This window comes from Miscanthus floridulus, chromosome 8 (genome assembly GCF_019320115.1).
Source record: "Miscanthus floridulus cultivar M001 chromosome 8, ASM1932011v1, whole genome shotgun sequence".
Classification (NCBI taxonomy): Eukaryota; Viridiplantae; Streptophyta; class Magnoliopsida; order Poales; family Poaceae; genus Miscanthus; species Miscanthus floridulus.
Genome location: NC_089587.1, coordinates 224,492,544 through 224,506,444, shown reverse-complemented (window position 1 = coordinate 224,506,444; position 13,901 = coordinate 224,492,544). Strand labels below are relative to the sequence as shown.

The 13,901-nt window shown below is 52.1% G+C and overlaps 1 pseudogene; it reads right to left on the bottom strand.

Annotated features, from left to right (window-relative positions):
* Window positions 1-11,515: 11,515 nt before the first annotated feature.
* LOC136475162 (leucine-rich repeat extensin-like protein 2) lies at window positions 11,516-13,445 on the bottom strand (annotated as a pseudogene).
* Window positions 13,446-13,901: the final 456 nt, after the last annotated feature.

The window sequence follows — 13,901 nt, the reverse complement described above, 5'->3', positions numbered from 1 at the left end:
CAGGTGGATTAACCTCCTCCACAACTTGATTAACTACCACGTGCTCACCTTCGTTCACTACACGTAGTAACAATGCCATGTTTAACATGATGCGAGATACAAAATATAATGCTCGATGATGGATGCCAATTAACAACTAATTAAACATATTCATAAAACTTATTTCAATTGAGCTCAAAATTTTTGTAAAGGTTCATCACATGATAACTAAGTGGCAAAACAATTTTCATAATTTTTGGATAATTAATTAAGCCTAGAAAAATCATGGAAACTTATTTATTAATTAATTGAGCAATTTTTTTCACATTCAAAAATTACTGAAAAGTAACATTTAATATTTTTCCTAAATAATATACGTCACAGAGAGGTCACACAAAAATTTTCATAATTTTTGGAGCTCTAAATAAATCTACACAAAAATAACAAATTACAGTACTATTCAATCATTTCTGAAAAAGAAAAAAAATTCCATTTTGAACTCACCCGCTCACACAAACAACTCGGAAAGAACCAGGAGTCACACAAATAACTCGGAAAAGAACGTGAAGCTCACACAAACAACTCGGAAAAGAACCTGGAGCTCATACAAACAACTCGGAAAAGAACCTGGAGCTCACACAAACAACCCGGAAAAGAACCTGGAGCTCACACAAACAACTCGGAAAAGAACCTGGAGCTCACACAAACAACTCGGAAAAGAACCTGGAGCTCATAAAAACAACTCGGAAAAAAACCTGGAGCTCACACAAACAACCCGGAAAAGAACCTGGAGCTCACACAAACAACTCGGAAAAGAACCTGGAGCTCACACAAACAACTCGGAAAAGAACCTGGAGCTCACAAAAACAACTCGGAAAAGAACCTGGAGCTCACAAAAACAACTCGGAAAAGAACCTGGAGCTCACAAAACAACTCAGAAAAGAACCTGGAGCTCACAAAACAACTCGGAAAAGAACCTGGAGCTCACCCCGAACGCACTAGAGCATAAAGCTGGATCGGAAGAGCAACGGATGAGTGGTTCGACGTGCACAGGAAGCACCAGTAGCTCACCCTAAACTCGATGGAGCAAAGAACGGGGCCGAAGAAGCAACGGTGAAGCAGGTCGACGATCCGAGCAACCACGGCGGAGCAAAACATCGACGGTAGCGGTGCTCCGGCGACTGCGGTGGATAAAATGATCAAGCAACAAGGTATTAAGCACCACGGCATCAAGGCGAAGCTAGAGCTACGCCGAGCAAGGACAAATACGCACCGGAGAGCTCTGGCCACGGCGACACGCTCACGACGGCGGTGCTGCCGGCCGCGAGGAAGAAGAGCAACGAACGGGGGTTTCCGATGAAATCAAGTGACCAAAACTGGCTGGCTGGGTGCGCAAGGAGCAGGCGAAGCTAGGACAGGCTTTGCTGGGACGGCAACGGCGCTGAATCGACGGTGAAAGCTCAATAGAGCAGCGGCGATGGCGACGGGAGAAAACAGAGGAGAAGGGAAAACGAAGAACGACGACTGCACAGGCTTTATAGGGCGGCCAGGAAGCAAAGAGAAGCCACACAGGGGCCTTTCCCATGCCAGCGCAAAGCCAAGGGCGGCCACAGTCGCGTCTGGAAGCAGAAGGAAGATCGTAGACGGTGAGTTGGCTTCCGCGGTTACTGTTCATCAGAATTACCAAACTGCCATTCGATTTAAAAACCCAAATTACTCCCAAATTTATGTAACAACTCAAAAATCTCCAAAAATAAAAGTTGTTCCAAATTTAAAGTTCTACAACTTTGCTTTTATAACCATACCCAAATTCGGTCTACATTTTGAAATGCAAATTTGAATTCAAATAGTGGACATTTAAAGAATCACGCCTTTTCAAATTACTTCAAATTTTTCTAAACAACTTTGAAAACTCCAAAAACAAACTTTGTATAACTTGACAAGCTCTACACTTTTGTTTTTTGGCTCAACCCCAAAATATGCTTAGATTTTGAAATGAGTTTTTCAGGGTAGGCTTTAAATACTGAAAAATCAAGGTTTTCTTGAAAATTCAAAATCCAAACCAATTTTTTTAACTCAATTCAAACCATACAAGGCAACACTCATAACATAAATGTAAACTTGTTTTAGTGAATGCATATCAAAGTTTTCCATATGACCAAATGCTTTGCAATGCATATGATGACATGTCCTGTTTTAGTATTTAAACACCCGAGGTGTTACAGCGGGCGGGCACACGGCAATGTGTGTTCTCGATGCGCGCTAAAGCAGAGACAGTAATGGCATTGCCGCGCGCGTCCGAGGTCGGCGTCAAGATCTGTGGCGCTGATCTCGGCGTCAGGATATGTGGCGCTGAATTTGACGTCAAGATCTGTGGCGCCGACCTCGGCGCCATGTATTCTGGTGTTGAGGTACCGGTCACGTCAACGCCATCTAGGATGTTTTTGCTGTGCTCGGCCAGGCACCTCGGAGTCAACATCTATGGCGCCGAGGCGTCTCGGCACCATGAGTCATGGCGCTGACCCCAGGATCAAAGATGAGTTTACGTCTTCTAGATGACCGACCTTAAGGGCTTGTTTGGCACGGCTCCTCCCAAAGGGCTCCTCCGAAGGAGCCGGAGCCGTTTTGGAGGAGCCACAAATTGTGGCTCCTCCAAAACGGTTCCGGCTCCTCTGTTTTTTACTGAAAAACGGCTCCTCCAAAAAAAACGTTTAGCAGGACTGCTCTGGAGGAGCCAGAGCCGAAGCCGGAGAGGAGCCCTGCCAAACAAGCCCTAAATTTTGTTAAAAAAGGATCAAATTATAAAAAATCAGGTGGGAGCCGCGTGGTGAGCGCGCGCAGATGCGGTTGCGGAGGGAGATTCCCTGCTCTGGACGCTGGAGTGTGGGGCCACTGGGGTGTGGACTGCTGAGAATCATCAATCACCAAGGCCAACTTTGGCACCGTCATGCTGTCTTGTTCCTACAGTGCAGTCGAAAACCTTGACAATATTTTGCTCGTCTCCCTAGCCCTGCCGCCGTCGCCGTCGGAACGAAACGGTGGTGCAAGGTGCGAGCAGAGCATGTGTCCGGAAGTGGCATGACTCGCCAGGGCTGACACGTGTAGGTAGTTGTATTTTTTTTTTAGACAGAATGGAAGGGCAGGGCAGGATCAACGGGTGCAGTTGACAGAATTCGAGGCCGACGACATGTTTGAGAAGAGAATCGTGGACGGCTACGCCTACGGCTGACGTCTGACCTGACGACAGCGCGAGAGAAGCAAGCAAGCAACTCGTGCTTCTCTTCTCCTCGGTGGACCTCTCGCGGGCGGACATGGATGCGGGCCCCGGCCCCGCCCACCGATGGGCTGCGCAACCGGCCCGCGCCCGATGCCATTCTTGTGGGCGCTCAGCTCGGCGTCGGGACTCGGGACATGGGAAGGCGGGGTAAAGCTGCGTGCGACGTGCCGACACTCACTTCCCGGCCCAGTTTCTCCACGGGCCCGCCGAGAAGCAACTGACAGGCCTGGCCCTCGCTGGGCTACATGATACGGGCTCGGCACTGCGCCTCGGCCGCTTTCCCTTCCCTACCAATGAAATAGACCCCTAAAGGCCCAATATCATATCACGCAGTCAGTTATCCACCCCAGACGTGCGCCCGCGCATCCTCTTTGTGGCCCTGTTCGGCTCATCCTATATTTGATTTGTTTGACTTTTTTTTTTCAACTAAAACAGTATTTTTCTTTCACAACAATTTAGCCGGAACAGTATTTTTCAGTCGGTTTCAGCTAAGTTTTAAACCAACGAGCGGGCCTCTATATAAAAAAAAAACCTCTTAAACATCGGGCTAGCACGTCTCTCTCTCTTTTTTTTTTTCAACCTAGGCTTGCACATCTCAAGACCGATAAAGTCATTAGGACGTATTTGGTTCCAAGTCTTCCAAATAAGGAACCAGCCAGGCAACCATATGATCCTAATAAGCATTTAAAATACGACGTCTGGGATTGCTCTGCCTGCTGAACAACGTTTGCATGAGGACGATGCAAAACAGTCCTGAATGAGCGTTTTGTGTTAGAATTTATTTATGGGCTAGTCCCCAACCAATCTCAGAATTTCTAATAATAAATCTCAAAGGCCCATTGTGTACATATGCTCCCTAATAAGCTTTAATGTTTAAAACCACAAGTGCAAGTGGAAGGTGCGACATAAATAAATGCCACATTGTTAGTTCATGTAGAGAAAGAGATTCTTCTTCTCCCTATTGATATTTACCAAGCCACGAACCCTTCTTGGTAAAGGTACATCTATATAAGGAGCTCCTAGACTAGATTTGGGAATCCCTAAGATAGCCAATTAGCTCGATTTTCTCCACTCTCTCATTACTTTTTTTCCCTCGTCTCTTTATTGTGTCCAGTAATTGGGAGAGCCGACAGAGGAGCGATCCTTCAGGACGCGCTTTGCACATCACCACAGTTTACCTTCAGGCCAAGATAAAGCAGTTAGTCCTCGCCAACGTCGTCGTCCACAACATTGACGACAGCGTCATCTGCAGACATTTGGTGGTCATCGTTATACGCAGCGGCGGACCCAGAAAATATTTCAGGGGGGCTAAACAACACTGTTGTTAAATCTTAAGTCTCAGCCCCCTATACTATAGAACTTTGTCTAAAAATTCATAGAGGCTCCACAGGGGTTCCACTGCTACTATATGGGTAGGGGGGCTTGAGCCCCCCACCGCTGTGTCCGCCCCTGGTTATACGGATCGTGGCCGCACTGCATATCAGTTGAGTTCAACTAGGTCAGCGAGGTTCGGTAAGATCTGAGCACCAACACTGATGGTACCGTCGGCAGGTGCAGCAACCACCGGCTCTGGCTCTGCCGTCTCGCTCTCTCTCACATCAAGCACATGAGCAGCAGCTCTCGCCGTTCACCCGACGGGATTAATGCTTACTGGGTGACCTGCGGCGACCAGCCACCCAACCAAACGAGTGTGCAGGAATCCTCCTATGTGTGTGCATTCAGCGACGAAGCCAGCGGTGGGGCTAGGGGGGCTTCAGCCCCCCCTACCCATCCTGAGCACGTGGAGTTCCCCTAAGTTTTCCTTTAAAATTTTATGCATACATGTATTAGGTAGGAGGGGCTAAGGTTAAGAGAAGATAAAAAAGCCTCTATTCTTTTATTCAGCCCCTCCTAAATTTTTTTTTGGCTTCGTCACTGTGTGCATTCAAAGCTCCCGTTGCAACCGGAACGAGCTCGAAAGCGGCACCTCTACAGCACCAGCAACCTTGAGAATATTTTGCTTTTGTCTCCCTAGCCCTGCCGCCGTCGCCGTCGGAACGAAATGGTGGTGCAAGGTGCGAGCAGAGCATGTGTCCGGAAGTGGCATGACTCGCCAGGGCTGACCAACAGACCAAGAGCGTGAACAAAAGAACGAATTCTAAAACAGTGTCATGTTTTACGGGCGATGGGAGCGGCCGTAGGTGCTTGCAGCGGGCCGACCACACGCACGGCGGCAAGCAGAAGCCGCGGTCGCGACTCCAGCAGGGCAGGCCGAGCGGCGGCGGGGAAGGTGCTCGGGAGCGGCAGCGGAGATGGGATGGCGCAGACGATGGCGGGGGAGGTGGCATGGTCAGCAGCGGCCGCGTGGCGCGTAGCTGCGGGCTGGCCGGCAGCCAGGCAGTGCGCCCATCCATCCCCGGCAGCCCGGCGGGGGCACGGCAGCCCGCAGTGCGATGGCGCGCGACGCGGGGAGGAAGAGGAGGGGGCGCTGGTGCTACACGCGGAGGAGCGCTTGGGAGGGGCAACACTGTGGAGCCGCAGGTCCAGCGCGGGGCCGTGCGGGCTCGCATGCACTCGCGAGGGGGGGACCGGTGACGGGTGGACGGGAGGCGTGGCACGGCGTGGTCGGCACGGCAGCGGCGCTGCGGACTGCGGCCCCTAGCGGCAGAAGCGCAGGCGAGCGCACGCCGGGAGGAGAGGAATATGAGGTGGGTCAAGGCGTACCAAGCAGCTCAGCATCTTCCTTTAATGAATTCCCGAGCAAGGACGTGAGGGAGCATGCGCACATGGCGCCTACTGTGCTCGTCCAGTGCGGCAGCGGCACCAAGCAGAGCAGTCGAGGGAGAGAGCGAGCGGGACGAGGTAGTTGAGGTGAGCGGCTGAGATCGCTCGCTATAGGCGCCGCCGGTTCACGAACAGAGCGCCAACGACATGTCCTCAACGCGTTCTAGCGAAGTTCGGTCATTTTTTTTGCGTGAGCATCGTAACTCTAACGTAACCATGACCTGCACCACATCCACGTCCTAGTATACACCTAACTACAACCGATCGTGCGAAAACATAGATGTAGTGCTTAACCATTTTTGTTGGAAATTTGTCTACTATCGTTTCATACTTAAAAGATTTCAAGGTTTCAGTTAGAACTAATGTTCCTAAGCACTTAGGTTGATTTTTTAAACGGTCAAAACTTTATCAAACTTTCTCAACAACCATTTCACGACATAGCACACACTTTATACCAAATAATAGAACCTAAACAGCAGGGTGTTATTTAACTATTTTTCATTTTATAAATCGCCAAAAAGTGTACTTTCAATACAATTTCAAATTTTTGCCGATTCAACAAAAATGGCTAATTTTAATTTCAATTTTGATTTTTGAGCTATCAAAATACCATGGAACAACATCTACTAAACTTGTACTTTAAATTTTATCTAAGTATCAATTACAAGTTATATGTTATTTTTGTTTATAGAAATTGCTTTTCGTGCCAACAATTAAAACTACTTTTCTTATTTTCTTGTTAAGATTTTCGTTGGCGCATTTAGTAACAAACTCACTATATTTATAGATCTATTTCTCAGACCATAACCTCAGTGCTTAGCGAGGTTGTAACACCCGAGGTGTTACAACCAACCCCTTTAAAAAGAATCTCGTCTCGAGATTTGGAGCAAGAATCAGAAGAGGGAAAAACGCGATTACATTTCGTAGATCAGAAATTACACGAAAGATTACACGACATCGAATGCTAAATTACACCAGGATTTAAAGTTACATGGTTAAGAGCAACTTAATACAACCGAGGCTTAATCCAGAAGTCGAGATAGACGAGGGCAATGGAGAAACAACAAGATAATGATTATCCAAAATATGACGTATGACCAACAGATCTAGAAACAGGAGACTGAGAAGTCAAACATCGTGAACCCTAAGACCAAACTAACCAACGGTAGACTTGAACTTCTTCGAAAATTAGATCCTTCTTATTCTCAGATTACACCCTCACCTCTGACTGACGAACCTAGTTCCATGAATGACGACTGGATGTCGTAGCTCTGCTTTGGATTCGAGGGGATGGGAATAAAGAAGAAGAGCAAGGACCAAGGGCATCTTATAGTGACGAATGGAGATGGAGCGCAACACACCGAAAATGGTGATGGCGTGGATGGGGTACACTAACGGTTCACGCTGTGGGAATAAAGTCGACCATGGTGCGCTCCCTGCGCGAGCGAGCGGAGGGAGGATAAAAGAGAGGGGAGGGGATTCGCTCGGCAGGGAAGGCGTGCGGGTGGCAGCCGTGTCCCCAAAAGGAGAAAAAGAGAGGGAAGGGGGGTCCGGTACGGGGACAAGAGCGTGGGGTCGAGAGACGACCGGATGCCGGGAAAAGGAGAAACGCACAGTGCACGAGGACTCGCGCCTGCCCACCGGCCACTGCTGATTCGGTGGGCGCTCAGCTCGGCGTCGGGACTCGGGACATGAGAAGGCGGGGTAAAGCTGCGTGCGACGTGCCGACACTCGCTTCCCGGCCCAGTTTCTCCACGGGCCCGCCGAGAAGCAACTGACAGGCCTGGCCCTCGCTGGGCTACATGCTACGGGCTCGGCACTTCGCCTCGGCCGCTTTCCCTTCCCTACCAATGAAATAGACCCGTAAAGGCCCAATATCATATCACGCAGTCAGTTATCCACCCCAGACGTGCGCCCGCGCATCCTCTCTCTCTATATCCAAGAAAAACCTCTTAACACATCGGGCTAGCACGTCTCTCTCTCTGTTTTTTTTTGAACCTGGGCTAGCACATCTCGAGACCGATAAAGTCATTAGGACGTATTTGGTTCCAAGTCTTCCAAATAAGGAACCAGCCAGGCAACCATATGATCCTAATAAGCATTTAAAATACGACGTCTGGGATTGCTCTGCCTGCTGAACAACGTTTGCATGAGGACGATGCAAAACAGTCCTGAACGTGCCTTTTGTGTTAGAATTTATTTATGGGCTAGTCCCCAACCAATATATAGAATTTCTAATAATAAATCTCAAAGGCCCATTGTGTACATATGCTCCCTAATAAGCTTTAATGTTTAAAACCACAAGTGCAAGTGGAAGGTGCGACATAAATAAGTGCCACATTGTTAGTTCATGTAGAGAAAGGAGATTCTTCTTCTCCCTATTCATCATATTTTACCAAGCCACGGACCCTTCTTGGTAAAGGTACATCTATATAAGGAGCCCCTAGACTAGATTTGTGATTCCCTAAGATAGTCAATTAGCTCGATTTTCTCCTACTCTCTCATTACTTTTTTTTTCCCTCGTCTCTCTATTGTGTCCAGTAATTGGGAGAGCCGGCAGAGGAGCGATCCTTCAGGACGCGCTTTGCACATCACCACAGGTTACCTTCAGGCCAAGATAAAGCAGTGTGTTTTAACTAGTCCTCGCCAACGTCGTCGTCCACAACATTGACGACAGCGTCATCTGCAGACATTTGGTGGTCATCGTTATACGGATTGTGGCCGCACTGCATATCAGTTGACTTCAACTAGGTCAGCGAGGCTCGGTAAGATCTGAGCACCAACACTGATGGTACCGTCGGCATCGGTCCCGCTCGAGGATACGATTTTCTTACCACTCTGCTATGGTTTACTCTATCCATTCCATTAATCTGCTATGGTTGCCTTTGATGCATGATTCAGAATATATAAACCCTCCAAATGCCTAATTTACCAATACAACCCCGGACAAAGTCATCTTCGGGGCAACGTGACGACCCCAGTTCTCATTGGCGTGCAGCTGCAACGGAGAGAGCTGCATAGTGTAGGCGCTATAATAAGCTCAGCGCACGGGAAAGAAGCAAATAACATAGGAGTACGTACATTCCCAACTGGTCCATGCTGTCTTTTCTTTCTTTTCTGAAGTCATCACTCTGCCTTTAGGCTTTACCATCCTCGATCCTTCATAGACATGCAGACACCTCTTCAACCCTAACAGGTTTTCAATCATCATCATCATCATCAAGGATGTAACGTACGACCACCGGGTAGTATAATCGCAGACAGACTGCTGCTTCTGCATCAAAAAGATGATCGGAATCATCTACTCCAGGGTCCAGGCCACACATTTTGAAACTTTGGTCCAGGCAAGACATGCTTGCGCTTTCAGACACCAGTGCATGCATGCACGCACTGCCGATCGAGAGCGAGAGGCGAGGCGTGGCGAATCATGATCAGTGACAGCTCGCGGAACAGCAATCATACGGAGCGGACGATGGGCGGGCACCGGGCAGGCAGCGCCGCAGCAGAGCAGGGACAGCAAATCTGGAATGCGCGAGGGCGTGGCAGAGCAACACGTACAGCACCAGAGACCGTCGCTTTCTTCAAAGGGGGCGGCGCGACGCCGGCGCCGGCGAGGTAAGGTTCAGTGAAGTGCATGCAGCACATACAGATACGCAGCGCCGGACTCGGCCTTTTCCCAAGTGCGGCGGAGCCTTTTGATGGCGCCGGGCCATGAGTGCCGCTATCGATCTCGATGGGCAGGTGCAGCAACCACCGGCTCTGGCTCTGCCGTCTCGCTCTCACTCACATCAAGCACATGAGCAGCAGCTCTCGCCGTTCACCAGACGGGATTAATGCTTGCTGGGTGACCTGCGGCGACCAGCCACCCAACCAAACGAGTGTGTAGGAGTCCTATGTGTCTGCATTCAAAGCTCCCGTGGCAACCGGAACGAGCTCGAAAGCGGCACCTCTACAGCACCAGCGGTCATGCTCCTACTCCCGCAGCTGCAGGCAGGCCGATCAGCGTGACCGTGACGGACGGGGATGGGGAGCCATGCCCACCTCCATGTGCGGTGCCATGGCTGCTGCCTTCCTTGCCGGGCGCATGCAGGTACAGATGCCACTGCTGAACCTGAAGCGCTCGCTGTCGCTTCGCTGCTGCTCCTACCAGGTCGTGCTCGTGGCTCGTCTCCCGGCTCCAGTGCAGCTAGCGGCTGCCGCTGCACCCACTACCACAACTGCACAAGGCAAGCAGGCCTGCACGTCTGCACCTGCACATCACATGGTGAGGATTCCGAATTTCCGACCCAAGTTCTGCCTGGCTGCTGCAGTGCTGCTAGTGCTGGGGCTTGAGTGCTGACTGCCGAGCCGAGCCGAGGCCAAGAAGATCTCTGTCTCACGACACCGGCCTGGGCCAGGGATCCATAATCAACGGGTGGAGAAAGCGGCAATGGAAACCTCGATGGGCGTCGGAAGGATGAAAGATCCTCTTTGCGGGGAAGCACGCACAGTTCTAGGTTGTCAAAGCACAAAGCAAGCAAGCGCGGCGGGAATGCGACGGTGGTGACAATGGGCGGGAACAAGACGAGACGGCCGTCAGCTGTCGTTACATGGGGAGGAAGAGGGGACTGGACTCTGGAGAATGGAGATGGCCATCGTTTTCAACGATCATGTGCAAAAGGTCAGTGTCAAGTAGTAATTGCCACGCATTTATGGTAATTGCCACGCATTTATGGTGCTCCATGCAGAGCTCACTTTATCCCAGCGCGGCATCACAGCCCCGCCCAGCATCAGACATAGACATGGCTAACAAATTTGATGCGGACTAATTTACAACTAGACGACTGAATCTAACTCATGAAAATATGCCCCGTTTCCATACCGAAACGCATCAAAATGCACTTGGAAGAACGATTACCAGCATCACTTACAAATCAAGATACCGGATACCGGCTGCATCACACCATCCACGCCAAACAACATTTAACAGGCATCACGGACAACAACCATATCGCCACAATGACTGAACTTTTACACCATTAGTTGTGCAACCAACACTCATCTCAGCTCATACATAGGAGTACATACATACATAAATGCAGCACGCTGATCTCCCGTGATCAGCGCAGAACCACTGTAGTTGCCCTCAAGGGAGCAGCAATTGACAAAGAAGTAGCATAAACACGTTCATCAAAGAGTGCAGTGCAAGAGTACCGAGAGATCACATGGCCATTGAATTTCTGGAATTAATCGATACAGCAATCCAAAGAATTAACAAATGCTACTTGTAGAAGCGACACGCTCAAGAATGTTAAAAAAGCTCAACTCGACTCAACTCTCCAATAGTAGGCTAATATATATAACACTTATCCATTATGTCCACAGACTGTATGTACATCTAAGCACACCAAAGAACTACTAATACTTGCATAATCATCATATCATGAACCCAGAACGCCAAACAAAACAAAAAACTCTAGACAATTAAAAGGGAAAATATATAGGTGAATACTAGCGACAATAACGAATCCAACTGACACGGTATTAACGAACGCATATTGACGAGTGGGCGGATGAGGATGAAAGAAAAACTGGAAAACTCCTTTGATCCATTGGCGATGAGGTGCTGTGCTGTGAGGTGGGGTGTAAGCTGGTGTGATCACGAGACAGTCGGCTTCACGGCCACCGGCTTCGCGGGCTCTGTCCCGAACACGGCGCCCGACGCCGACATGCCATTGACAGCCGAAGGGTACTGGGGGAGCATGCTGGTGTAGTAGATGGCGCGGCCATTGCTGTCGTACGCGACCTGTGTGGGGGCGGGGGCGTAGGCCGTGGCATTCGACACCGCGGGTGAGGGGGCGGAGCCGTTGGCGGTGGGGGTGGCACTGGGTGGCGCGACGGCGTACACGGCAGGGGTAGGAGGTCGCACCTGGGGAGGCGGTGGCAGCGAAGTAGCCGTGGGGCGCCGGGATGAAGAACACGGGACCATGGTCCGCGCCGGAGCCAGGAGCGACGGATGCGTACCTGCCCTGCACCTGCAGGTAGGCCGTCGCGGGCGGAGCGGATGACGGCGGCAGCACGGGGGGCTTCTCCGAGAACTTTGGAAGGTAGTACTCCGCGTTGGCGGTAGGGGTTGGGGTCGCGGTCGCGGGAGGGTAGGCGCGGGTCAGGGAGTCGTCGCTGCCGTTCCTCGGGAGGGCGGCGGGGACGGGGACGGGGGCGGCGGCGAGGGAAGGTGCCGGAGCAGGCGCCGCTGCAGGAGGTGGTGGTTGGTGGGTGGCGTTGTCAGCGACCTGCAGCTTCTCGAGCTCCTGGATCTGGCGCTGGTACTTTCGCAGGAGAGACGACAGGGGAGACAGCCACGTGGTCGCCCGCGTTGGGGTTGGGATGGCGGTCAGTCGTTTTTGGCAGGTATCTCCACGGGCACGTTCTCCCTGACCGTCGGGGGGTCGCCCGACGGGTCCTTGACCTTCACCGCCAGTGGAGGCACGAAGCCGTTGTCGAGGCCGAACAGGTAGTCGGGGCTCGCCGCCGCGAGTACCACGTGCGCCTGCTGCTGCTGCTGCGGCGGCGGCGGCGGCATCTGCACCACCGTGTGCGGCTGAGGCGGAGCCTGCTGGACGAACACCGCCTCGTGCTTGGCCAGCGGCGGCGGCGACGACTGCTGCGCGAACACCGACTCCTGCTTCTGCTGCTGCGGCGGGGACGACTGCTGCGGGGTCACGGGCAGCGGGTCCTGCTTGGAGGGCGGCAGCGGGACGGTGTTGAGCGCCTCGACGAACCAGTGGCGCTGCTCCGCCTTGGGCTCGAGGAGCCCAGCCGGCTGCGGCGGCGGCGGAGGTGGCTGGGGCGACTGGACGGGGAAGAGGAAGACCCTGAGCCTGAGCGTGGATCCGCCGCGGCTGGAGCCGGAGCCGGCGGAGGATGCCGTTGCGGGGGGTTGGATGTGGAGGCGGTCGTACTCGAGGACGAGGTGCTCCAGATCCTCGTCGTTGGTGACGGAGACGAGCGCGTCCAGGTCCTCCCCGGGCAGCTGGTACTTGACGCAGATGTCCCCGGCGTTCCCGGCCAGCGCGGCGAGGCGCGCGGCGAAGTCGGTGAAGACGAGCGGCCTCTCCAGCGACAGGATCTTGGTCTCGCCGTTGACGTACGCGAGCTGGTTGTCGTGCGGGCGCGGCTGGATGCGGCCCCCGTAGCTGACCATCAGCCGCACCTTGGACGGTGGCGGCGGCGGGAGCGGCTGCGGCGCCGGCTGCGCATGCACCGCCGCCTCGGACGCCTCGTGGTGCGCGTCCTCCGTTGCCGCGGCGGAGTTGGGGGACGAGTCGCCGGATTCGGCCATGGCGGCGGCGCGGGCGCTAGGGTTAGGGGGTGGGAGGATTCGAGATTGGAAAAAGGAGGCGCGGGGGTGGGGGAGAAGGGGGCGTGTTAAGGATAGGTGGGGAATGCCTGCGCTGCGATTAGCGGGTGGGTTTGGGGGATAGGAAAGGATTAGCGAGCGGCCGTCGCTGGGATTCTGGAAGCATGGCGGTTTCGGAGGAGGGGTCTCTCCCTCCTTAATCTTGACTGGGTTTGGGTTGGGTTTCTCTGGCTCTCTCCTCTCTCCTGCGTGGCCGTCGGGAGGCGTGTGGGGACAGTTGGTGCGGTGGGCCCATCCTTCCATACTTTTCCGCCTTTTCCATTTCTTTCCATTAATCCGCGCTCTGCTTTGCCGAGGATCTTTTTCCGCAACAACCTCTGGTTGGGAGGATGCGTAATTGCTGGGGTTACCCGAGCAACTAGTATCATCAGCGGTTTAAGGTAACACAAGTAATCATACTAGTATTATAGGAGACTATATGAAATATGCAATCTATAAATTCCTGAGTATCAAGAGATTCAGTGATATAGTGCTTGTTTAGTT